Source organism: Scyliorhinus torazame, chromosome 2 (genome assembly GCF_047496885.1).
Source record: "Scyliorhinus torazame isolate Kashiwa2021f chromosome 2, sScyTor2.1, whole genome shotgun sequence".
Lineage (NCBI taxonomy): Eukaryota > Metazoa > Chordata > Chondrichthyes > Carcharhiniformes > Scyliorhinidae > Scyliorhinus > Scyliorhinus torazame.
The window spans coordinates 126,978,388-127,005,720 of NC_092708.1; the positions used below are offsets into that span (position 1 = coordinate 126,978,388).

The 27,333-nt window shown below is 48.9% G+C and overlaps 1 long non-coding RNA gene across 1 annotated transcript; it reads left to right on the forward strand.

Moving 5' to 3' along the window:
• The first annotated feature begins 15,807 nt into the window (after positions 1-15,807).
• On the forward strand, positions 15,808-23,562 carry LOC140407791 (uncharacterized). The gene is made up of 2 exons (XR_011939803.1): positions 15,808-15,915; positions 22,755-23,562. It is a non-coding gene; the product is annotated as an uncharacterized lncRNA (long non-coding RNA).
• The last annotated feature ends 3,771 nt before the right edge of the window (positions 23,563-27,333 follow it).

Here is a 27,333-nt window from a genome sequence, read left to right on the forward strand (position 1 = left end):
TTGCAAGGGAGACGGATAACCTGCAAGGGGAAGGGGCAGAGTTGGAGCTTACAGAAATAATGAGGGCTAAGGCCATGAAGGGATGTATGTACAAGGATATGTACTTTAAATCACACATTGAGGAACCAGAAACCAGTGTAGGTCAATGAACCCAGCGGTGATGGGTAAATGGGACTTGGTGTGGGATAGGATACAAGTAGCAGAAATTTGATTGAAAACAAATTAACGTGGGTTAGTGACTGGAAGTCAGGCAAGTAGTCTGATTATAAAATGGCAATGGAGAGGTTGAGCAATTATTATTGGCCTTGCCTGCAACATGCATATTTCAAAAATAATTTATTAAAATGCAGAGTCCTTGATGGAGAATTTCCAGACCCAAATATATGACAGAGGAGTGAGCTACTATTTAGTACTGCTATTTTAGTGGGGAGGTGGTGGTGTAGTGGGTATTGTCACTGGACTAGTTAGCCAGAGACCCAGAGTAATGCAGGTTCAAATTCCACCACTGCAGATCTGGAATCAAAAGTCTAAGGATGACCATGAAACCATTGCTGATTGTCGTAAAGACCCATCTGGTTCACTAATGTTTTTTAGGGATGGAAATCTGCCTACATGTGACTCTAGACCCACAGCAATGTAGTGGACTCTTAACTGCCCCCTCAAGGGCAATTAGGAATGGGCAATAAATGCTGGCACAGCTGGCGACGCCCACATCCCATGAACAAATTTTAAAAAGAGTGGAGGAACCCAGTCAAGACACGCTGGCAGGAAGTGGCCATCGAAGTTTGTGTCACCACTGGCCTCTGCTCTTTAACTCAGTCCTTCAGTACAAGAGCAAAGTTCTGGTAAAGCTTAAATTAACACCAACATAAAATCGGGTGGTAAGAATCATTATAATTTGGCAATAAAGTATCTGAAGTGTCTGCAGAGATTAGTTTTGTTGTGTATGGGAAGAAGTGCCCTTCCGTGGAGGAGGAGGTCACCCCCCTCCCAGTGCCCGTGAAGGTCACTGCAGCCCGAAACATCTAATCCACCAGGTCATTCCAGGACCGAATGGGGACCTGTGTGACATTTCACAATCTACAGACCACAGGTGCATCCGGGAGGTGACAGATGCTCTGTATATCCGGGCATCCAATGATATCACCTTCAACCTGGATCAGGCCCACCAAGATGCCTGGGCAGCAAGATTTGCTTCCATCGCCGGGATGCCCCAGGTCCAGGGCTCGATCATAAGACCATAAGACACGGGAGCAGAAATAGGCCACTAGGCCCATCGAGTCTGCTCCGTCATTCAATCATGGCTGATATTTTTCTCATCCCCATTCTCCTGCCTTTCCCCCATAACCCCTGATCCCCTTATTAATCAAGAACCTATTTATCTCTGTCTTAAAGACACTCAGTGATTTGGCCCCCACAGCCTTCTGCGACAAAGAGTTCTACCTCCCCTAGCTATAGATGGTGTAGCCCCCAGTGTCCATTCAGTGCTGCTCACTCTTCTTGATCTTTCATGACCTAGTGTTACATCCAGGTGTGTCCCCAGGATGTACATCAAAGGTGGAGGCAGCCTGCTGCTTTCTGCACTGTGTGGCCTTTGATGCCCTTGGCGGACGTCCTCTGGAGGGCCCCGGCCGATTTGCTGGTGATACGTGCCCTGCCGCCCTCGAGATGCGCCGGAGTCAGGAGGGGGTATTCGGAAGAACTGGAGACCGCTGTCTTCTCCTTGGTGGCAGGTCCCAGATCAGCCTCCAGCACGTTCTCCTCCCCGACAGTGCCCATAGGGCACTGGGGGAACACCATGGACAGAGGGGCAGCTGGAGTGAGCTCTAGAGGTGCCGGAGTCATCGGGCTCTGCCAGTCCTGGTGGCTCCCCATTGACGCCATGGCGCAGATGATGGCCTCGGCGATGCTCCTCAGTGACTGGGCCATGCTCTGCAATGCCTCAGCAATGTCCACCTGTATCTGGGACACGTCCTTCAGCGACTGGGACATGATGTCGAGGTCCTCATCCATGGTCGTCACAGACTGAGCAAAGCCTTGGACACCACCACTCAAGTTGCGGATGTCGTTCTTCAGGTTTTCTACTGCAGTCCACGCCCAAGCAGTGTTGGCCTCGGTGCCATGCATTGTTGGCAGCATCTCCTGAGCCCAAAGCCTTCGGGACTCCTCTATGCAGTGGCTGGAATCTCGCTGAATCTCTGGCCTAACATCTGCATTAGCTCTGGGGGAACCTTATCCAGAGGCTCATCATCTGACTGGGACCCAGCTGAGTCCTGGGATCCAGCAGACCTCCAACTGGTTCCTGCCTCCACCTGATGTCCATCTGGTGCTCACCAGATTGTCCACCTGATGTCCACTAATGTTGCTCACCGAGGTGTGTATCTCTATGCCAGTGGAAGATAGGGGTAATAGTTTGTGATGCCTCCTTGGTGGTTTCCTCAGAGCTCTCCCCCTCTCCCCAAAGGTGGTCCCTTGGGTTGGGAGGGGAGGGAGGTGGGGGAGCCAATCCGGATTGCCAGGACCCATCAGATGGTGATCCTGCAAGAGAATGGATATGTGGTCAGTGGTCAGTCATTTTCTCTGACATGAACAACTCACTTGAGACAGGTCATCTGGGTGGAGGGGAAGAGGAAGTGGATCCTCACTTTGTGGTGCAGACCAACCTCACTGTTGGTGACTGCTCTCTTCTCGGACAATCTTGTGATTTCCCTGCCCGTTCCTCATAAGGGGCGAGGACTTGGATCTCTGGCACCCTGCCCCCGCCCCCCCCCCCCCCCCCCCCTTTGACCCTTCCCGCTTATTATGGGCTATCCTCTCCTGCAGAACCAAAGAGAAGGCATTGTGAACCGTATGCTGGATGGGTCGAGGGATCTATGGCAGGTGGCATGAGTAGGCACCGCAACTGGACATAAAGGGGTTGTGCTGGTGGGTGCCAAGGGTGCTGCGGTACAAGACGAAGGTCGGATGTGGGGAGGGTGCACGGTGTCAGTTAGTGATTTATGAGGCGGGGGAGGGCATTTGGAAATTTGAGGGGTGGTAGGTGAAACTGATGCCAGGAGAGATGTGGTAACTTACCCTGAGAGCTTGGTGGAGCTCGGTGGTCTTCGTCCGACATTGGACGGAAGTCCTCACTGTCATGCTGTCCGAACTGACAGACGTTGCCACTGTCATCCAGGCAGTATCAGTGACCCTGCTGCTGCTCCTCCAACCCCCTCGGGGGAACAGGATGGCCTGCCTATTATCCACAGTGATGTGTTGGGTACTTTGCTACACAGATGAACCAATACAGTTGCGAATGGTACAACTCAGTTTTATTACTAATATTTATTTACAGTGGTAAACTGGTTACTGAGGTTCGATCATAACCCTAGAATCTGTGGACCTATTCCTAATACTATATTGGAGTGGCACTCAGCACATGGTGGATGTCTGAGTGGCTTGCTGTGAGCTCTGTGCCCTGAGCTGTCTCCTGCTGGAATGCCCGGGAAGTGTCATGTTCCCTGTTTTGTAGTGTGTATGCTCTTGCCTGTGATTGGCTGTGGTGTTGTGTCTATGTTGATTGGTCCGTTGATCTGTCCATCAGTATGTATGTATGTTTGTACCATGATGTTTACCTGAATATCATGACATCCCCCCTTTTTTTACAAGAACATGTGCCTATGTGGTTATAAATAGAGATGTGTACTGAGTGCAGCTGGATGTGTCTGTGTGCAATATCTACAGCATGTACATGGGGCTAAACTATATGCAAGGGGCGATGTCGGTTGCGACATAGCAACGAGGTTGTACCATAAACAAAGAACGGGGAAATGTTGAACGACAAAACGAACTCCTGTAATGACAAGGAAGAACAGAAATATATTAACACAGTGGTATTATGAGTTCAATGTACAAACAGGCTCATAAATCCAGTCTAGTAGGTGGGCGACGAATTTGGGTTGACCGTTAGGGTGGCACACCATTCATCACCCGGATTGACAGTGTTCACTTGCAACGGCTGGTGGGTCCTGGCTTGAGACATCCGGTTCCCATCAATGACCGCAACACGGAAGGCATCCCGGTCATCTGTGTCACTGGTCTGGATATCGTCTGGGCACGACTCGTAGTAAGGAGGTTAAATGGTCCGCACGTCCCTGCGAGGTTGTCGGAATTGGGGAACATTGGCAGGTTGAGCTGCTCGACAGCAGGCAGCATAGTGGCCCACCTTGCCACAGCGGAGGCATTGTCGGTTTCTTGCCGGACATTGCCTCTTTATATGTGCGGCTCCGTAGTTGCCGCACGTCGTGATGTCATGCCGTTCGTTGCGCCACCGTGCATGCGCAGTTCGGTCTTGCGTCGAGGGCGCCTGCGCATCACGTCCCACTGTGTCGACATCTTTTTTGGCGTGCACAAACGCGGGAGGCCCTGGAAAGCGTGCAAAATGGCCGCCCTCGTCCGGGCCGTGGGCCGGGAGGAACTCGATCGCCTGGACACGTTCGGCCTCCTAGGACGCCTGCCTCGCCGATTTGGCCGCTTCAAATTGGGAGTAGCGGCTAGTCGCGTTTTCATGCAGGACACAGGCTTCGATTGCGGAGGGTAGGGTGAGGCCTTTAATTTTTTATAGCTGCTGGCGTAGGGTGCCCGAGGTGACCCCAAAAACAATCTGGTCCCGAATCATTGAATCAGAGGTGGTGTCATAACCGCAGGACTGCGCGAGGATATGGAGGTGTGTAAGGAAGGATTGAAAGGGCTCATCCTTACCCTGTAGGCGCTGCTGGAAGAGATTTCTCTCGAAACGCTCGTTGACCTCGACGTTGAAGTGTTGGTCGAGTTTGAGAAGGACCGTCTTGTACTTGGTCTTGTCCTCACCTTCCGCGAATGCCCGGGAAGTGTCGTGTTCCCTGTTTTGTAGTGTGTATGCTCTTGCCTGTGATTGGCTGTGGTGTTGTGTGTGTGTTGATTGGTCCATTAATCTGTCCATCAGTATGTATGTATGTTTGTACCATGATATTTGCCTGAATATCATGACACACAGTGTCAAGGGAACTGACCAAGTCGGCATCGCCAAAGCAAGGAGTAGGTCTGCACACTGCTATGCTTGTGTGAGAGTGAGTGGTGAGGGAGTCTTTAAAAGCAGCTCCCCTTGTTAGCGGCAAGAAGCTGAGATGCGAGTCTGGCGAATCAGGTGGTGAGGGAGCCAGTAATGACAGAAATCTCTCGGGGGTTCGTTTTTGGCATTAAGTATTGTTGAATATGGGCCACCATCTTGCCAACGTGGCTGTCAAGAAACACCCGCCAAACACGCCCAAAATGCCATTTGAAATGTTTTTGTTGAATCGCGCCCGGTGACTAGTGCTGGGAAATGGAAAGTTCCCGTCAGAACTATCCTTGAAATGCAGACATGAAAGAAAGGACAAATATTTATTTGTGTAGCATCATGCACTTCCTCAGGGCACCCAAAATATTTCATAGACAATTAATTCCTTTTGAAGGTATTTTGCAGAAAATCCCATTAGCCAATTTGTGCACAAGAAATTGCCGGAAGCAGTGAGTGAGATAAATGACCAGTTAATCCATTTTTGTGGTGCTTTTGGTTGGAAAATTAGTGTTGACCAGAACAGTTGAAACCTGATTGCTCTACTTCAAATAATACCATGGTACATTACTGTCCATCTGAACACACAGGTGTCTGTCTGTCTGTTTTACCCGGGCAAACAGTGCCAGGTGCTCGGCGCCCCACGCCCAGAGTTGTCCCTTCTTCAGTAGTTTATGGAGGGGAGCCAATGTCATGGCCAACCCTGGGAGGAACTTTCCATAATAGTTGACCAGCCCCAGGAAAGCCCGAAGTTCCGGGACTTGGCAGTTGGCCTCGACCTTCTCCCCGCCCCCGTGACGGTCCACGTGATACCCAAAGTACACCACCTTGGCTGCGTTGAAGACACACTTCTCTCAGCGGAGGCGGGCGCCAGGCTCCTCAAAGCATTGTAGCACTTCTGTCAAGTTACAGAGGTGCTCCTGGTCAGACAAATTGGTTATCAATACATCGTCTAAATAGACCACCACATGGGGCATCCCCTGCAATATGTTCTCCACGATTCTCTGAAATATTGCACATGCCGAGGAGACCCTGAATGGTAGTTGGGTATATTCATAGAGTGCCCGGTGCATGTTGATGGTGATGAATCGTCTTGACTCAGGGTGAGGACCAGCTGGAGATACGCATGCCTCATATCTAGCTTGGTGAATATAAGTCCACCGCTGAGCTTGGCATCCAGATTCATGATCCTGTGGACTGGATAACGGTTTAAGTATGATCCCCGGTGTATTGGCATTTTATGCTCCCCGCGGAGATGCACCGTTCCGTCAGATTTATCACCGGTCGGACCGGTGATGCCCAGCCAGAAAATTGTTCTGGTCTGATGATCCCCAGGTTCTCCATGCGGTCCAACTCCGCATCTACCTTTGGCCTGAAGGGGCGGGATTCTCCAATAATGGGGCTATGTCCCCACGCCGGCGTGAAAACCGGCGCCAACCACTCCAGCGTCGACAGCCCCAAAAGTGAGGAATTCTCCACTTTCTAGGGGGCTAGGTTGGCGCCGGAGTGGTTCCCGCAGCTCCAGCTGCGCACGCGCGGAACGGGCGGCATATTTCCGCGCATGCGCGGGGGTTCCCTTCTCCGTGCAATATGGCAGAGCCCTACAGGGGCCTGGCGTGGAGGAAAGAAGGCCCCTACAGAACCAGGTTGCCCGCCGATCGGTAGGCCCCGATCGCGGGCCAGGCCACTGTGGCACACCCCCGGAGTCGGACCCCCCCCCCCCCCCCGAAGACAGCCCCCGCACACTTACCTGCCAGGCCTCGCTGTGTGTGAGGTGAGTAATCCATGCCGGCGGGCCTGGGCAAAACATGTAGGCCTATCGGGGCCCGGAGCATCGCCGGGGGCCCCACTGTCAATGGCCCCCAACCGGCGAGGCGGGAATCCCACCGGCGCCCGAAAAATGGCGTCGGAGAATAGGGAAGCCGGCGTCGGCCTCCTCCGGGATTCTCCGGCTCGGCACAGGGTCGGAGAATCCTGGCCAAGGTCTATGGAACGGGGCGGGTGTGGAAATAGCGTGGTTGGGTCATGTGGTCCATGCTTATTCGGGCTACCGCCACCCCTGACCCAAACCTTCCTGGAATATGGACGGAAATCTGATCAATACGCCTTTGAGCCCATGTGGGTGCATTTGGCAAACCTTCTGCCAATCTAAGCAAAGGTGCCAAAGCCAGTCACTCCACAACAGGCTTGGGCTGCTCCCATGTACAACGACCAGTGATAGATTCGCTGACTGGTGGCCGTATTCAACGGGGACGGTGGTCATGCCTGAAATCGTGAGTGGCTCCCCCATGTAGGTTGCTAGCCTTGTGTTGGTATTCTGGAAAGTTAGCAGATGAATTCCGGATAATGTGCGATCAGGTGCGGTGACTAATGACAGACACGGCAACCCCTGTATCGAGTTCCTTGCGGGTTGCTTGGCTATTCACCTGGAGCGAGATTTGGATGCCACTGCACAATGTAGCTGTTGGTACCGTTCGTCATCGTCCTCCACGTCGTGGACCCTATAATGGGTGATGCAGTCACAACAGGCTTGGGCCGCTCCCATGGAGTGGCCGATCGGGCAGGCAGCGCAGTAGGTGGGCAGCTCCTCATGAGGCCAACTGTGCCCTGGATCCCTGCGTCCCGCTGCAACCCGGTAATAATACTCCCGGTCCTCCTAGTCAGGAGAAAAGGTTCAGAGGCGTTTCCTTTGTCGCAAATCCCACATACTAAGCAGTCACATGATGCTCAGCCCAGGGTTGGGCCAAACTCACAGGTCTTTTTTTTTAAATAATTTTTATTAGGATTTTCACAAAATGAAAAAGAAACTCAATGGAATCAAATACAGAACAAAGTAAAACAACCCCCGTGCCCCCCTCCCCCCTATACATAAATAATAAATTAACACCCTGAGTTAACACAAAGCAAACATAGCAAATATATACACCCCCTCAGATCCCCCAGGGTAAATAAACAAAAATAAAATAGACCCCCCCCCCGGTTGCTGCTGCTGCTGACCATTGTCTCCCGTTCTGCCAGGAAGTCCAAGAACGGTTGCCACCGCCTAAAGAACCCTTGTACCGATCCCCTTAAGGCGAATTTCACCCTCTCCAATTTAATGAACCCCGCCATATCGCTGATCCAGGATTCCACGCTTGGGGGCCTCGCATCCTTCCACTGAAGAAGAATCCTTCGCTGGGCTACCAGGGACGCAAAGGCCAGAATAGGGGCTGTTTAGCACACTGGGCCAAATCGCTGGCTTTTAAAGCAGACCAAGGCAGGCCAGCAGCACGGTTCGATTCCTGTAACAGCCTCCCCGAACAGGCGCCGGAATGTGGCAACTAGGGGCTTTTCACAGTAACTTCATTTGAAGCCTACTTGTGACAATAAGCGATTTTCATTTCATTTCATTTTTCATTTCACACCGGACTCTTTCTCCTCCTGCACTCCCGGCTCCCCTGCAACCCCAAATATTGCGAGCCCCCAGCCCGGCTTGACCCTGGATCCTACCACCCCCGACACCGTCCTCGCCACGCCCTTCCAAAATTCCTCCAGCGCTGGGCATGCCCAGAACATATGGGTGTGGTTTGCTGGGCTCCCTGAGCACCTAACACACCTGTCCTCACCCCCAAAGAACCGGCTCATCCTTGTCCCGGTCATGTCTGCCCTGTGCAGCACCTTAAACTGTATGAGGCTGAGCCTCGCGCACGAAAAGGAAGAGTTCACCCTCCCTCGGGCATCTGCCCACGTCCACTCTTCGATCTCCTCTCCCAACTCCTCCTCCCACTTACCTTTCACCTCCATCACCGAGTCCGAGTCCTCCTCCTGCATCACCTGGTAAGTTTCCGGGAAGATCTTCCCCACTCCCACCCATCCCTCTGAGAGCACCCTGTTCTGTACTGTGTGTGGCAGTAGCCGCGGGAATTCCACCACCTGCCATCTGGCAAACGCCCTTACCTGTAAGTACCTGAAGGTGTTCCCCGGGGGGAGCCCATACTTCTCCTCCAGTTCACCCAGGCTCGCGAACATCCCGTCCACAAACAGGTCCCCCAACCTTCTTATCCCTGCCCTGTGCCACCCCGAAAACCCCCCATCTATTCTCCCTGGGACAAACCGGTGGTTCCCGCATATTGGGGTCCACACCGAAGCCCCAATTTCCCCCCTGTGCCGCCTCCACTGCCTCCAGATTTTGAGGGTAGCCGCCACTACCGGGCTCGTGGTATACCTCATTGGAGGGAGCGGCAGTGGCGCTGTTGCCAGCGCCTCCAGACTCGTACCCTCACAAGACGCCGTCTCCAGCCTCTTCCATGCAGCCCCCTCCCCCTCCATCACCTACTTGCGCACCATCGCCACATTGGCGGCCCAGTAGTACCCACAGAGGTTGGGCAGTGCCAGCCACCCCCCCATCCCTACTCCGCTCCAGGAACACCCTTCTCACCCTCGGAGTCCCTTGCGCCCACACAAACCCCGTTATGCTCCTGTTGACCCGCCTAAAGAAGGCCTTCGGGATAAACATGGGGAGGCACAGGAACAGGAACAAAAACCTTGGGAGCACAGTCATCTTAACTGACTGCACCCTACCCGCCAGGGACAGCGGCAACGCGTCCCACCTCTTGAACTCCTCCATTTGCTCACCAGCCTCGTGAAATTAAGTCTATGCAGGGCCCCCCAGCTCCTGGCCACCTGGACCCCTAAGTACCTGAAGCTCCTCTCCGCCCTTTTTAATGGGAGCTCGCCAATCCCCCTCTCCTGGTTCCCTGGGTGAACCACGAACAGCTCGCTCTTCCCCATGTTGAGCTTGTACCCTGAGAAATCCCTGAACTCCCTGAGGATCCTCATTACCTCCGGCATTCCCCCCACCGGGTCCGCCACATATAGCAGCAAGTCGTCCGCATAGAGCGACACCCTATGCTACTCCCCGCCACGCACCAGCCCCCTCCAGTTCATCGACTCCCTCAGTGCCATAGCCAGGGGTTCAATCGCCAGTGCGAAGAGCAGGGGGGACAGGGGACACCCCTGTCTCGTCCCTCGATGCAACCGAAAGTACTCAGACCTCCTTTTATTCGTGGCCGCGCTCGCCATCGGGACCTCGTACAACAGCCTAACCCACCTGACAAACCGCTCCCCAAACCCGAACCTCTTCAGCACCTCCCACAAGTACCCCCACTCTACCCTATCGAAGGCCTTCTCAGCGTCCATCGCCACCACTATCTCCGCCTCCCCCTCCCTCGCCGGCATCATAATAATGTTCAGGAGCCTCCGCACATTCGCGTTCAACTGCCTCCCCTTCACAAACCCCGTCTGGTCTTCGTGGATCACTTGCGGCACACAATCCTCAATTCTCGTGGCTAAGATCTTCGCCAGCACCTTGGCATCTACATTTAGCAACAAAATCGGCCTGTAAGACCCACACTGCAGGGGATCCTTGTCCCGCTTCAGGATCAAGGAGATCAGTGCCCGGGACATCGTCGGGGGCAAAGCCCCTCCCTTGCCTCATTGAAGGTCCTAACTAGCAACGGGCCCAAAAGGTCCATATATTTCTTGTAGAATTCAACCGGGAAACCGTCCGGCCCCGGTGCCTTAAAATTCCCTCGCCCCCGGCCTTGCAAATCTCCAAGGGTCCACCCCTCCCATCTGGTCCATAAATGCCCTCAGCACCTTAGCCGCCGCCGGCTTCCTACCCGTCCTAGACCTGGAGCGGTCCAGTGCCAGATCCAACACCGTGTTAAAGTCTCCCCCCATTATCAGGCCCCCCACTTCCAAGTCCGGGATCCGACCCAACATGCGCCGCATAAAACCCGCATCGTCCCAGTTCGGGACGTACACGTTGACCAGCACCACCCTCTCTCCCTGTAACTTACCACTTACCATTACGTACCTGCCGCCATTGTCTGTCACAATGCTCGACTCCTCGAACGACACCCTCTTTCCCACCAAGATCGCCACCTCCCGATTTTTGGCATCCAACCCTGAGTGAAACACCTGACCTACCCACCCCTTCCTCAATCTTACCTGGTCTGCCACCTTCAGGTGTGTCTCCTGGAGCATAACCACATCCGCCTTCAGCCCCTTCAGGTGCACGAACACGCGGGCCCGCTTGACCGGCCCATTCAGTCCCCTTACATTCCAGGTTATCAGCTGGATCGGGGGGCTACCCGCCCCCCTCCCCCGCCGACTAGCCATAACCCCTCCTCGGCCAGCCACGCGCCCGCACCCCACACCCGGCCCGTTCCCCACAGCGGCATACCCCCGTCTCGATCCCCCCCACTCGCTCCAGCTCCCCCTTGACCATAGCAGCAGCAACCCAGTCTCCCCCCCCCCCCCCCGCCTCCCCCCCCCCCCCAGCTAGGACCCCTCCTAGCTGCTTTACTCCCCCCATTGCACTCCCGCACGTCAGCTGACTCCTGCTGACCCCGGCTACTCCCGCCTCTCCTTCGACTCCTCCCATTGTGGGACATACCCTCCTCCTCCATTACCCATCCACAGGTTCTCCACCTCCCCCTTCCATCCCAAGCGCAGGAAACAACCCTCGCTTCCCCGCCCCGGCCCCGCCCCCTCCTGTCTTCAGCGCGGGAAAAAGCCCGCGCTTTCCACCTGCCCGGCCCCCCCACCTCTGTCCCCGCTCCTTTTGCAGGCCCAGTCCCCTCACCCCCGACTCGGGCCTCACCCTCCCCGCGGGGCCCCAACCCCCCTACCAGCCATCCACCCCTACTCCATTTACTTACCCCCCTCCAAGAGCCCACCCGACAGACCCAACCAAAACAGTGCCCAACCCACCCTAACCACCCTCATCGAACCAAACAGAAATAAGAGCAAAGAACCCCCCCTCAAAGTGTAACACCCCAACAGCAATCCCCGACCACTCATCCCGACCCTCAGTTTGTGTCCAATTTCTCGGCCTGAACAAAGGCCCACGCCTCCTCCGGAGACTCAAAATAATGGTGCCGGTCCTTGTAGGTGACCCACAGTCGTGCCGGCTGCAACATGCCAAACTTCACCCCCTTCCTGTGCAGCACCGCCTTCGCCCTGTTGTACCTGGCCCTCTTCTTCGCCACCTCCGCACTCCAGTCCTGGTATATTCGAACCTCCGCATTCTCCCACCTGCTGCTCCTCTCTTTCTTGGCCCATCTGAGCACACACTCCCGATCAGCGAACCGATGAAACCGCACCAGCACCGCCCGCGGCGACTCGTTAACCTTGGGCATCCTCGCCAGCACTCTATGGGCCCCTTCCAGCTTCAGGGGCCCCTGGAAGGACCCCGCTCCCATCAGCGAGTTTAGCATGGTGACCACATAGGCCCCCATGCCCGACCCCTCCAACCCCTCCGGGAGACCCAGAATCTGCAAATTCTCCCGCCTCGACCGATTCTCCATCTCCTCGAACCGTTCCTGCCATTTCTTGTGGAGCGCCTCGTGCGCCTCCACCTTTACCGCCAGGCCTAAGATCTCGTCCTCGTTGTCGGAGACCTTTTGTCGGACCTCGCCACCCCCTGGGCCATCTGGGTCTCCAGCAGCTTGTCGATAGAAGCCTTCATCGGCTCCAGCAGGTCCACTTTAATCTCCCTGAAGCAGCGCTGGATAACCTCCTGCTGCTCCTGCGCCCACTGCATCCACGCTGCCTGGTCCACGCCCGCCGCCATTTTGCTCTTCTTCCCTCGCACTTTCTTTGGGATCACCACCACTTTTTTAGTCGCCGCGCTCCTGGTCCAAGCCATACACTGTCGGAGACCTATTGCAATCTCCTTCCCACACCGGGAAACTTCGAAAAAATGCCGTTGGGGGCTCTGAAAAGAGCCCAAAAGTCCGTTTTTAGCAGGAGCTGCCGAATGTGCAACTTAGCTCCGCATAGCCGCAACCGGAAGTGTGAACGCACAAGTCTCAGCAAGTTTACGGAGCCAGAAATTCGCTGATACCTTCGCCTTGGTCCTGGCTGGCCATGTGGAAATGGAAATGGCGCATTATCAAAGTGCTCCCCCACCAAGGCTACCAGGGAGGCGAATGAGGTACCGGGTGCGTTCTGCTTTTTATAATGCTGTATGTGGGCCCCCCACAAACTGTCAGCAAGATAACAGTTTGGCACTTGTCACCAATAATCACATTAGTACGGAATGCATCCACTCGACGTACTGTCCCTAGTCATCCGTACCTGCGCGTTACATAGATACATAGAGACATAGAACATACAGTGCAGAAGGAGGCCATTCGACCCATTGAGTCTGCACTGACCCACTTAAGCCCTCACTTCCACCCTATCTCCATAACCCACTAATCCGTCCTAACCTTTTTGGAAACTAAGGGCAATTTAGCATGGCCAATCCACCTAACCTGCACGTCTTTGGACTGTGGGAGGAAACCGGAGCACCTGGAGGAAACCCACGCAGACATGGGGAGAACGTGCAGATTCCACACAGACAATGACCCTGTGGGGAATCGAAGCTGGGATCCTGCCACTGTGAAGCCACAGTGCTAGCCATGTGTGCTACCGTGCTGCCCACTGGCTCTCATTCCCAAAGAGCGACATGGTGATTGCTTCCAGTGGGGCCTGGTGAGGTAGACCGGGCGAGTAGCAACCGGTGTTGATGGCATCTCCACTGAATCTTCATTGGCAGTGTTGGATCTGAGGTAAACAGCCACGCACAAACGGTAGTTCGGAAAGCACAAAGAGGTTTATTAATAGTTACAGTCAAACACCACCATTCCCCGGGGGTTTTATCCTCGAGGGGCTACACCTGTTATGGGGAAGCCCCGCCCCATTACCGGGGAAGTTAGTATTCCAGGGGGCACAGGAAACCTAATGGTTCCTATCCCGAGACTTCCGCTGGGGTTATAACACTCCTATAAAGAAATGATGACACTTTAAGATTGAATTTAGGACATGGGTTCACTCGCCCCAAGTGATTTAAAATGTATACAGGACATGTACATCAACCATTACAGTAGCAAGGTGTGAAAACAAATCCTGAACAAATTGCTAAGCCATAGGCACTTAAAAAAAACATTGTCATTTTGCAACAAATATTCTCACTTGCAAGTCAATTTCATAAATTTAAATTTAACTAACTAGTGATCATTAGGATTCAGGTTAACTAAGTGATTGTTTTTTTCTCGATCAATGATCTTGTAGTTTTTGAGCAGGAACAGCCAGGATTCAATAATTACAGACAGCCAGAGAATGGGGCGGTGCTTTATTGTGTGATTGATTTTGTGCTGCAGTGCCACCTGTACTCAGTCCTGATCGAAAGCCTGCAGCGCCATTCTAATCATGGCACAGCAGCTGCGTCTGTATATCGTGGCCAACACCAGGTTTCTTTTACGTAGCTCCACATGTACTGCACTGAAGTTCGAAGTGAATTGAATCACTTATCAGTGACAGCTAATATATGTAGTGACAAAGTTAATGAAGTGAACAAAAAAATTGGCTTGCACCAAGAACAGAGCCATACTTTTGGAGTGCAAATTGAGGTATTGGTTCCCTAGACCACAGCAGAAGCAAATAGTTATTGGCTGGGAAAGCTCTGGTTCACTGTTTTGTATACGTTGATTCCCTCAGTGCTACGCAGTAGTCTACCCTCACACTTGTAGAAACACATGTGTCATTTTTATAACTAGGAATTACTGAAAAATATCTACACCATCTATGAGCAGGGTCCAAGTATCTGTTCTATTCCTATTAGAGTGGATATGAACTGAAATTGATATTTGTCTCACTTTAAATTGCATTAAGCTTATTATATAATCATGCCAGACAATGTCAAAATAATGGACATCTTTGACAAATCTACGGTATTATATAGCTTGGTTTATTTATTGCCCCCATATATTTTAGATCATATTTCTTTTGCCCAAATTTTTAAAAAACTTCTACGTATTTCCTCATTGACTGGAGAATCACTGACCTGCTAGTTGGAGATTTTAGCCTGTGCTTCTATTCATGGATGAGTAATCACAGCAGGCCCACAGCAAAGCCTTAGAGCAGAACTACAAATACATCATTCCTGGCATTGTAAATCAAAGCCTCAAAGAGCATCATTTAGCCTGCAGCTAAAATTGCTTGTTTATCAGATAGTGCCTCAGTACAAGATGGAGAGGTTCCTCGTAAATCTCAGAGACCTTTTACGGTATATACTTATGCAGGCATGCTGGCTCCTGGGAGGCTTTCAGAGGAGGTTTAATGAGTGCCGGCTACTTAAAGAGCTGGACCTACTTTAGCATAGGTAGACCTTGCTAGTGTTTGCATTCATATTATCCACTCACTAAGATAGCACGAGTAATTTATCTAAGCAAAGGCACTGGAGCTTCTCTGAGAGAGCTTCTAGTTCTAATGGCGATACCCTTTTGGTGCCACAGCCTTTCAAACTATGGGTATGGTTCTTAATTTATTATGAGAAAAGACAAGCTTGGTAACTGGTTCTACTACCTGGTTCCCAAAAAAAACAGACCCAGAAGAAGGCAACAATCTTTGATCTGTGAAAAGGAGTTAAAAAATACAACCATATAATTGTAAACATTTAACATGCTGGGATCACTTAGACAAGTGATCAAATCTCTGAAGAAACACATGCAGCAATTTAGCATATATACAGTTAGTTAAGGTGTTCATGAAAAAGCTCCAATTATCAGGAGTATAAAAATGTAGCTGGAGGCAGAATCAAAGACTGACTATTACACTTGACCTCTGTGTATCTGGAGGATAAAGTAAACAGGCTACAACTTTGTTGTGGATACAGTGAGGGAATGGAGTGCATCGATTCCTTGCAATGATTAGCCATACAGGGATAAGCCCTCTTCTTATTATGCAGATTAGTGGCTCTCTCGGTTCAAACATATTGTACAGATGCTGGAGAGCAGCTGCTGATACAGATGGTAGGTACCAGCACCATTAGTATGCTTCTATTGTCTGCTGTCTGCTTGTTTAGGATCTAATGAAACTGCTTACAAGGTATTCATTGCAAGTGAAGAAAACAGTGTACATTTACCACAGATTAGATAATTTACATGGTACAATGATTTGTGCTAAAAAGGACATTAGAATTATTTAATGTATTATTACAGCCTAAATTATCTGGCAAATAAAATTATGGGGGTTATGCATGTTTAAAATGGGGTATTTGTGCTCAATGGTCAGGTTTAGTTTTTACATCAATACCCCACCATCTTAAGCCACAATGTACAAACGTCAACTACTCTGGAAGCTACTTAAATACAATTTTTCAATCTAGGAAATGCTAAATATGTTTCAATAATATATACTGACATGTGCTACTAAAACCACACATTTTATATCTGATCGCAATATCAAATATTTTATGCAATAATTCAAGCTAAATATGAAAATAAAAGGTATTTCACATGGAAAATATATTTTTGGATTGTAACTATAGGCAGTTATTAATTATCAGTGGAATTAGTTAAATAGGGCAGAGGGTCTATATATTGATCTTATAATCCTAAATAAATAGTATTCTTGAGTATATTCCAGCTGTTCTGAAAACACATGCATTGATTGAACATTTGGGTAATGGTGCTGTCGGACCAAAATTTAATAACCATTATCAGTATTTGTTTGAAAAGCGGACAAAGTGAAAACTGTTTGAATACAATCTTTCAGATTACACATTTCAGCACTTTGTAACTTAACCGTGAGCCAATATTTGTTACAAAATGTATTTTTTAATGTCACTAAAAGATCTTCAGTGAATGAGATTTTTCTGCTACATGTATTTTACTCAGTAGATGGGGGATATAAAGCCACTGCATGTATCAAAATTTGCATACGGCAGGAATGATACGCCATTAGCCATGGTGACCAATTATATGAGGGGCAAACTTGGGAGTTTGTAACAATTTGAAAATTATGACTTTGCCAGGATCAATTTACATATTTCAGAATTCTGCCAGATAAGTTGCTCTGCCAGTGTTATATGCACATGAATTTATACATTCCTCCTACGTGCACTTTATCATTGTTACAATGTACAATAAAAACAACTAATGTGATGTTTACGAAGCACTAGGTTTTGCTAAGATAGGGCATATGCCATTGGTTAGACTTGTCCCTGCATCCTTTAGCTCAAAAACCTTTTGCTCACTAAGTTGTTGAAAGTTTGAGCTGATGATGGGGACAAACAAGGGAAACAAGGCAGCTCGGACCTTAATAAACAGACAAACCAACAGAGTATCTTCTTAACCAATCTGATTAAAGGATTGGGAAAGGAACAGCAGAGAAAAAGGCTGAATTAAATGAGGTGAATTCATATTAGGGACAAAAAGAAAAATAAAAAAAAGGGAAAGAAATATTGGATTAAGGGAGAGAGAGAGAGAGCCAGCCAGACAGACAGACAGAGAAAAGGAAGAGGCAGAACAGGAAAGTAAGAAAAGTATTACTTTCTTTGAAATGTCATCCCACAATTCACAATCCGAGGGAACGTGACTCCACATTTATAAGGATTCATTTTCAAAGCCAGAGAATTTGATTGGCAGTCATTAACATGTACCAGGCTGTTAAAATAGGACTTACACTTGCATTTCCTAGCCCTATATCTGAGTGTCGTATGTAACTACTATCCAATACATCAACTTCATGCCATTCAATACATGTGAATGAAGCAGTATGCCATTTTTACAAAGATAACGTACAGCAGCAAAATAATAGAACTGTCAGTATATGCCTCTTAATATGGAAAGTTTACTTAGGAATGACCACCTGAATCAGTTTGGTCTTTTTAATATAGCTGTGTTTGCTGACATTGAACTGCAGAACGCACATGCCTCACACATGCAGTGTCAGTGCTTCTGCCATCGCTGACAGTGATGTTGATGCACAATAGTGAGGTCAGCAGCGGGGGAAGCCACGTGTCCGCTGGTCGAAGGAATGGGAGCCGACTTCCAGTTCTGGTCCGAAAGCAGAGGTTACAGCGTCCTGATAACATCAGGTGCTGTAAGTTATTGGCAATTCCACCAAATAGGCTGGCCCTCCAAAAATAGCCCTTCAGCCAGGCAGAGGAAACTCCCCATTTATAGAACTGGTATGACTTATCGGGAAAAGTACATCTTCCACATATTCAATGTTAATTTGACCAATTTTACCAGCTAAAACTACAAACTATTTTAAACTAATCGAGATACAATTGTTATTAATGAAGGAGAAAATGTAAATGAAACTCAGTAATTCCTGCATACTTCTGTAATTAACCACTTCAACTCTGAGCGACCATGAAGAAAACACTGGCACAAAATTTGTAGTGGTCATGGCGGTGAAACTCGTGCTTGCCATCATTACTCTGTGAAACTGACAGGAATGTCTGGTGTCCGCACACGTGCAATTTAAGGTAAAATCCAGGGAGTGTTAATGATGACCTGCTCCTCCATAGGGCATGCTGTTGAAGTTCTCACAATTGGCAATTAATTAAAAATCACAATTTTTTATAAAGTATTTTTATTGAAGTTTTTCATTGTAATTACAACAAAACAAGGAAATGGTACAGCTCCACAAAAATGTTTCAACACACATAGATACAGAAGGGGACAGGAGAACAGCAATATGATTGGCCCAGCACAGTCATTAGACCTAACTTGATGAGCCTATGCGCACTACTAGAGAACCAGAGAGAGAAGGATAAGACTTGGAAAATATGGCAAAATGGTGCACGCCTTCCCATACAACGGTTGCTCGCAGTTACCACGAAAATTAGGATAAGATCTTCCCGCCAATCTCAGGCACATTAGAGAATGATCACCATTCCACTTATTTATACCGAGAGGACCAGCAAATTTCATGCAATACATTCAGATTATAATCAGTGCGGTCAGCGCCGCCCATTAAACTAACAAAGACAGGAAAAAGCAAAAGCAAACTACCAGGACCAGAGGGTCTCAGGATAAAAAGGAACAGGACACAGCCATAGGCCCGTGTTCCTCAGGCACGTGTTTTCCACCACATATCAAGACAAAGAGGAAAAGCTGCTCGTTCAGACAAAGGAACGTCCCAACCATGACCAGGTGTGTAGATGAGGGAAATGCATTTGACACAGTCTACTTGGATTTCAGTAAGGCTTTTGATAATAAGGTCCCACATGGGAGACTGATAGTGAAGCTAAGAGCCCATGGAATCCAAGGAAATTTGGCAAATTAGATCTAAAATTGGCTGAGTGGCAGGAAACAGACGGTGATGGTCCAGGGGGAATTTTCTGACTGGAAGCCCGAGTCCAGTGGGTTCCCGTAGGGATCAGTGTTGGGGTCCTTACTGTTTGTAGTTTATATAAATTATTTAGTTATGAAGGTAGGAGGGTTGATCAGTAAGTTTGCGGATGATATGAAAATTGGTGAAGTGATAAATAGTGGGGAGGATTGCCTTCAAATACAGGAGGATATAGATGGGCTGGTCACATGGGCTGGTCAGTGGCAAATGGAATTCAATCCGGATAAGTGTGAGGTGATGCACTTGGGCAGGGCAAAAAAAGGCAAGGGAATACATGATAAACTTGGGATCCTAGGAAGCAGTGAGGATCAGAGGGAGCTTGATGTGCATGTACACCCATCCCTTAAGATAGCAGAGCAAGTGGATACAGTGGTTAAGAAGGCATATGGTATACTTACCTTTATTAGCCGAGGCATAGAGTTTGAGAGCAGGGAGGTTATGCTGGAACTGTATAAAATGTTGGTTAGGCCACAGCTAGAGTACTGTGTGTAGTTCTGGAATCCACAATATAGGAGGGGTGAGATAGCACTGGAAAGGGTGTAGAGGAAATTTTACCAGGATGTTGCCTGGCCTGGAGAGTTTTAACTATGAAGAGAGTTTAGATGGACTTGGATTATTTACCTTGAAGTAGAGGAAACTGAGGGGGGACATGATTGAGATGTATAAAATTATGAGGTGCATAGACAGAAAGAAGCATTTCCTCTTAGTGGAGGGGTCAATGACCAGGGGGCATAGATTTAAGGTAAGGCGCAGGAAGTTTAGAGGAAAATCTTTTTTTATCCAGAGGGTGTGGGAGTTTGGAACTCGCTGCCTGAGAGGGTGGTGGAGGCAGAGACCCTCATAACATTTAAGAAGTATTTAGATATGCACTTGCAATCCCAGGGCATACAAGGCTATGGGCCACATGCTGGGAAATGGGATTAGAATAGTTAGGCGGTTGTTTTGATTGGTGCAGACGCGATGGGCATAAGGGCCTTTTCTGTGCTATATGATTCTATAGCCGGGATTCTCCGAGCCGGCGCGGGCTCCGGTGACCAGAGAATCGCTGCCAGCCGCAAGCGTGGCTGACGCAGCACCGGTCGGGGGCCAATGAAAGAGGCCCGCGCGACGATTTTCCATGGTCGACCGGCCAAGTTCCCACCGGCGTAGTTGTAACATGGTTCCACCCAGTGGGAGCTCGGACGTGGGCGGGGGGATCAGACTCTGGGTGGGGCCTCCACGATGGCCAGGCTCGCGATCGGGGGTCACCGATCCGTGGGTGTGCACGATCTGGGGGGGCCTACCTTCTTCCGTGCCGGCCCGCTGTGTGGTTCCACGCCAGCCCGTGGCCGGCAGTGCAGGGCCGCGTATCGGCGCCGCCGCTGCGTGCAGCACTCTTGCACCGTGCTGGCCCCCTGTGGACCATGGAATCACTGGGCCAGGAGGCCCTTTGACGCCAGCGTCAACACCTAGGTGTAATTTTAGAGATAACACTATGAGGGAGGGCAACAGGATATCAATCACAGTACAGGATCCATGTCTGCATCCACATGCACTTAGGAATCAGTAGACCAAGAACAATTAAAACACATCAACCGGGTCCACAGCAGACAGTATTTCCCTGGCCTTGCACTCATCCCGAGAGCATTTCAACAACAAGGACTCCTACATCAGACTCCTATTCATTGACTACAGCTCTGCCTTCAACACCATCATCCCAGCCAAGCGCATATCAACGTTCCCCCGCCCATCTGCCACCCAAGAGACTGTCTCGGAGGAGAGCTCTGAGGCGACAATCATCGAGGCATCACAAACTATCACCCTTACCTTCCACTAGCACAGACACACACACCTCAGTGGGCGACATTAGTGGACAGGCTTTTGGGGCAAATCAGGTGAGCACCACACAGCTGGTGATGCACATCAGGTGGAGGCAGGAACATCTGAGGTAGACAGCAGTCACAGGTCTGCTGGATCCCAGGACTCAGCTGGGTCCCAGTCAGATGACAAGTCTTTGGACAAGGTTATCCCGGAGCTGATGCAGATGATAGGCCAGGAGGGGGTGTCAGGTACATTCCAGCCACTGCATAGCCAATTGGAGGAGTCCAAAGGCTTCGGGGGTAGGAGATGCTGCCGACAATGCGTGGCACCGAGGTCAACACTGCTCGGGTGGCGACCGCAGTGGAAAGTCTGGAGCACGATGTCTGAGTTTTAAGTGGTGGTTCCAAGGCATGGCTCAGTCTATGGCAGCCATGGCTGAGGGCCTTGGTATCATGGCCAAGTCATTGAGGGATGTGCTCCAGTCCCAGGTGGGCATTCCCGAGGCACTGCAGAGCATGGCTCAGTCACTGAGGAGAATTGCTGAGAGCATCAATGCCATGGTGCAGACAATGGGGAGCCGCCAGGGCTGTCACAGCCAGATGACTCGGAGACCTCTGGAGCTTACTCCAGCTCCAACACCTACAGGCACCGTCAGGGATGAGGAAGTGCTGGGGAGGCCAACCCAGGGTCTGCCACCAAGGAGACAATGGCGGTCTCCAGTTCTCCTGAATCCGCCCCCCTGACACGGGCACATCTCAAGGGCAGCGGGCAGAGCAGGGTAGCACAGCGACACCTGTGACACCGGGAAGTTGCCGAGGCCCCTGGCTCCAGGCCCTCCAGATGTCGTCCGCCAAGGGCATTAAAGACCACGGGCACGGAAAGCAACAGTCTGCCCACACCTCTGATGTGCATCCTAGGGACTCACCTCGACCTACCAGTAGAGCATGAAAGAACTAGAAGATTGAGGAGCACTGAGTGGACACAGGGTAAGGGGTAAGAGGGAGTTCACTTTCTGTAGCTAGGGGGAATGGAAATGTCATTAGTTCATTATTAAAACATGTTACACCTGATAAATGTGAAGCCTCGGTCACATTATTCTTCACAGCAGACCTGCCTGCACCCCCACCAACTGTTGCTCTCTGCTGCCCCCTCCACACGCTCCCTCAGACACAGGGGTCCAAAGATCAAACACTCCAATGCAGACCCCGGTCAGAGGATGGGTGTGAGCGCGCTGTCAGCAGAAAGACGGGAATCAGGCTTTGGCATAAACCGAGGAGCGCCAGAGCTTTCCTCACAACGCGTGATCATCACCCTCCAACCTAGTATATACATAGGTCCATCACCCTGGAGTGATGTTACACAGGCCCTTGGAGGGTAGAACAGGGTGGTCGGAAGAGGGTGGTGTGATGGGGAGGAGTGATTAGGGGGGTGGAACCTATGCTCGATTCCTGGCTTGGGTCACTGGCTGTGCGGAGCCTGCATGTTCTCCCCGTGTCTGCGTGGGTTTCCTCTGGGTGCTCCGGTTTCCTCCCATAAGTCCTGAAAGACGTGCTGTTAGGTAATTTGGACATTCTGAATTCTCCCTCCATGTACCCGAACGAGCGCTGGAGTGTAGCGACTAGGGCTTTTCACAGTATCTTCATTGCACTATTAATGTAAGCCTACTTGTGACAATAATAATGATTATTATTATTATTATATGCAGCTGTCTGTCCTCCATCCTCTGGCATATCCTGCGGCTCCTCCCAGATCTCGTCCTCCAGCTGCACCTCAGAAGAAGAAAAGGCCGCATGTCCCTCCTCCAGCATGTCGCCGCGCTGCTGTGCCACGTTGCAGAGGGCACAGCAGACCACCACAAAGCAAAAGACCCTCTGCGGGGTGTACTGCAGTGCACCACCAGAGCAGCCCAGGCATGGAACCGCATTTTGAGCACTCCGGTGCACCCCTCAATGACAGCACAGGTGGCAGCATGGGCCTCGTTATATCAGGTCTCCGCCTTAGCCTCAGGCCTCTGCACCAGCGTCAATGGCCATGACCTCAGCGGGTACCGCTTGCCTCCTAAAGCCAACACGCCATCCTGCATAGTCCTCGAAGACGCTGGGGATCTACGGGGAGGTAGCTGTCATTCACGCTCCCCGGATAGCATGCATACACATGCAAGATCCGGAGGTGGTGGTCTCAAACAGTCTGATGTCATGTGAGGGTATCTTTAAGAAATGGATGTTTAAGAAATGTACCTTTAAGAAATGGGTGTTTAACAGTGATGTCAGAAAGTGGGTGGAGCTGGGCTGTCTGTCAGCTTTTTACTTTCATTTTAGGCTATTTGCTGCAGGCTGTGTTTTAGTTTCGTTTTCAGTGTTGGAGCTGAAGCCAGACTAAGCAGGTGTACTGCTGTTCTCTCTGCCATGAAAAGACTATCTCTTGATCATTTGGTGAATTCAGAATTATAAATGTTCTCAGTAGTGAATGTAAACCTAATGTGCTTCTGTTAAAAGGTGTTTCTTTTGTCTTCAGGATGTTGTTTGGGAAGTGATTAAGGATTACTTAGTGTTGTATTCTTTGGGGGTTGCATTTGAATTAGTGGTTGCTAAGTTGTTCACTGTTTGTTTTAAAAAGGCTAACCTGAATTCATAGAATAAACATTGTTTTGCTTTAAAAAATACTTTTCCATTTCTGCTGTACCACACCTGTAGAGTGGGCCATGTGCTCCCCATACCACAATCTATTAAAAGTTGTGGGTCAGGTGAACTCCATGATACACTTTGGGGTTCCCTAAATTCTGGCCCATAACAAATTGGGGGCTCGTCCGGGATAAAAGTCTATCTATTGGATTGGCTTTGTGAACTTAAAGACAGTGAGGGGTGAGCATATTGTGGGTGCTTTTCAGGTGTGGTATTTTAGTTTAAGTAGGGAGTGTGTTGTGGACAATGGCTCTTTCAGAGGCTCTGAAGTTTTTTGGGGTGGAGACTGTCACACGCAGTACATTATGGACAGAGACTAAAAGCAGACTGTTAGATTTGGCAAAAACATTGCAATTAACATTACCTGACAAAATGCGGAAAGATGAGGTAATTATGGTGGTGGCTAAGCATTTAAAGTTGCCTGAGATACAGTTTGGCTCATTGGAAATGGCAAAAGTTCAGTTACAACTTAAACAAATGGAACATGAGAAAGAATTAAAGCAGCTTGAATACGAAAGAGAGAGAGGGGAGAAAGAAAGAGAGAGAGGAAAAAGAGAGAGAAGAAAGGAAAACAGAAAGAATAGCCCTAGCAGAACAAAAAGAAAGAGAAAGGGAGATACAGATCAGGGAAAAAGATAAAGAGAGAGAGTTTGAACTTCAGACAATGGCCATGAAACATGACAGTCAGTTAAAATTGGCAGACGGAAAGGGAAACGTACAGTTGGTTGATAGTGATAGGGATAGTGAGAAAGAGCGTCAAAGTCGAAGGCTCGGTGGGGATCTATTTAAATATGTCCAAGCATTGCCAAGGTTTGACGAGAAGGAGGTGGAAGCCTTTTTCATTTCATTTGAGAAGGTGGCTAAACAAATGAAATGGCCACAGGACATGTGGGTATTACTGATTCAAACAAAGCTGGTGGGTAGGGCTAGTGAAGTGTTTGCATCACTATCAGAGGAGGTATCTGGAACGTATAAGGAGGTGAACAAATCCATCTTAGGTGCATATGAACTAGTGCCTGAAGCTTACAGACAAACGTTTAGAAATTTAAGGAAAGAATTTGGTCAAACATACATGGATTTTGAAAGGATCAAACAGAGTAATTCTGATACGTGGATAAGGGCTTTGAAAATAGACCATACGTAGGAGGCTCTCAGAGAAATTATATTTTTGGAGGAGTTGAAAAGTTCAATTCCTCATGTAGTGAGAACTCATGTGGAAGAGCAGAGGGTTAAAACTGTGAGATTAGCAGCAGAAATGGCAGATGATTATGAATTAGTTCATAAATCAAAGCTTGGTTTCCAACATCAGTTTCAGCCTGTGAGGGATAGAAACTGGGGACATGAGAAATACTCAAGTAGTAAAGGTAAAGGTGATCTGATGGGCAATAATAAGGAGAGTGTACCTCAGATTAAAAAAGAAATCCAGGGGGGTGGAAAAGAAATGAAAATTTTCAAATGTTTTCACTGTAATAAACTAGGCCATGTAAAGACACAGTGTTGGTGGTTGAAGAAAAGCATTGGGAAGGCTGATGTGGTAAAACAGGATAAGACAGTGGGGTTTGTTAAAGTGGTAAAGGAAAGCCCAAGTGAAGCGAAGGAGGTGCAAAAGATTGTACAGCCTGATCAAGAGGTGATTGATAAGAAGGTGCCAGATCTCTTTAAAGAATTTACTTGTGCGGGTAAAGTTTACTCATGTGTATCAGGAGGAGCAGGTAAAGAAGTCACAATTTTAAGAGATATGGGAGCTAGTCAATCTTTAATGGTAAGAGATGAGGAGTTATGTAGTTTGTGAAGAATGTTGCCAGAAAAGGTGGTAATATGTGGAATTCAGGGTGATAGGAGTAGTGTTCAATTATATAAGGTAAGGTTGGAAAGTCTTGTGAAGAGTGGTGAAGTGGTAGTAGGAGTAATAGAGAAACTATCTTGTCCAGGAATACAGTTAATCTTGGGCAATGATATAGCTGGATGGCAGGTGGGAGCGATGCCTACTGTGGTTGATAAGCCAGTGGAAAATCAGACAACTGAAGTGTTGAAGGACGAATATCCTGGGATTTCTCCGGATTGTGTAGTAACAAGGTCGCAAAGTCATAGGTTAAGACAAGACGAGAAATCAAAGAGTGAAGATGAAGTTGGAGTGCAATTATCAGAAACGATTTTTGATCAGATGGTTGAAAAAGAACAAGAGCAGGTGGAGAATGAGGTGGATATTTTTAGTTCAGGAAAATTGATGGAGTTACAACAAAAAGATGTAGAAATAAAACAGATGTATCAGAAAGCATACACGGAAGAGGAATTTGCTCTATACCAGAGTGTTATTACCGTAAAAGCAATGTCTTGATGAGAAAATGGAGGCCTTTACATATGCAGGTGGATGAAAAGTGGGCAGAAGTTCATCAAGTAGTATTGCCGGTAGGGTATAGAAAGGAGGTGTTGCGAGTTGCACATGAGGTACCAGTGGGAGGTCATTTGGGAATAAGGAAAACTCAAGCTAAAATCCAGAAACATTTTTATTGGCCTGGACTACATAAAGATGTAGTTAAATTTTGTCAACCATGTCACACATGTCAAGTGATAGGGAAACCTCAAGCAGTGATAAAATCAACACCCTTAATACCCAACTCAGCATTTGAGGAACCTTTTACAAGGGTCTTAATTGATTGCGTAGGACCGCTTCCTAAAATGAAAAGTGGGAATCAATATCTTTTGACTATAATGGATACGTCTACTAGGTTTCCAGAGGCCATTCCAGTACGTAATATTACAGCTAAATAGATTGTGGAGGAGTTACTTAAATTCTTTACTGGATATGGACTACCCACAGAAATACAATTGGATCAAGGATCAAATTTTACCTCAAGGTTATTCGAAGAAATTATGGATAGCTTAGGAATAAAACAATTTAAATCAACTGCATACCATCCAGAATCGCATGGGAGCGTTAGAAATGTGGCTTCAGACATTAAAGACAGTATTGAGGGCTTATTGCCAAGATTATCCAGGGGATTGGGATAAAGGAATTCCATTCGTGCTGTATGCAATTAGGGATGCACCTAATGAATCAACCAAATTCAGTACTTTTGAACTCATTTTTGATCGTGAGGTTAGAGGACCACTTAAATTGATTAAGGAAAAATTGGTGAGTGAGAAATCGGAAATTACATTATTGGATTACGTGTCAAATTTTAGGGAATGATTAAGTAGAGCAGGTGAATTGGTTAGACAACATTTAAAAGTTGCACAAAATGTGATGAAACGGGTAGCGGACAAGAAATCCAAAGTTCGTAGTTTTGCCAGTCGAGATAAAGTATTGTTACCAGTGGTAGGCGAACCTTTAAAAGCAAGGTTTTGTGGACCATATCAGATTGAAAGGAAATTAAGTGAGGTGAATTATGTGGTAAAAACACCAGATAGAAGGAAGACTCACCGAGTGTGTCATGTAAATATGCTTAAAAGGTACTTTGAAAGGGAAGGAGAGAAAAATGAGGAGGTTTTAATGATTCTAACTCAAAATGACGAACCAAATCCAGGTGACAGTGAATTTGACATACCTCAAATTAAATTGGAAAACGAGGATATTCTTAAAAATTGGGATAAATTGTTGAA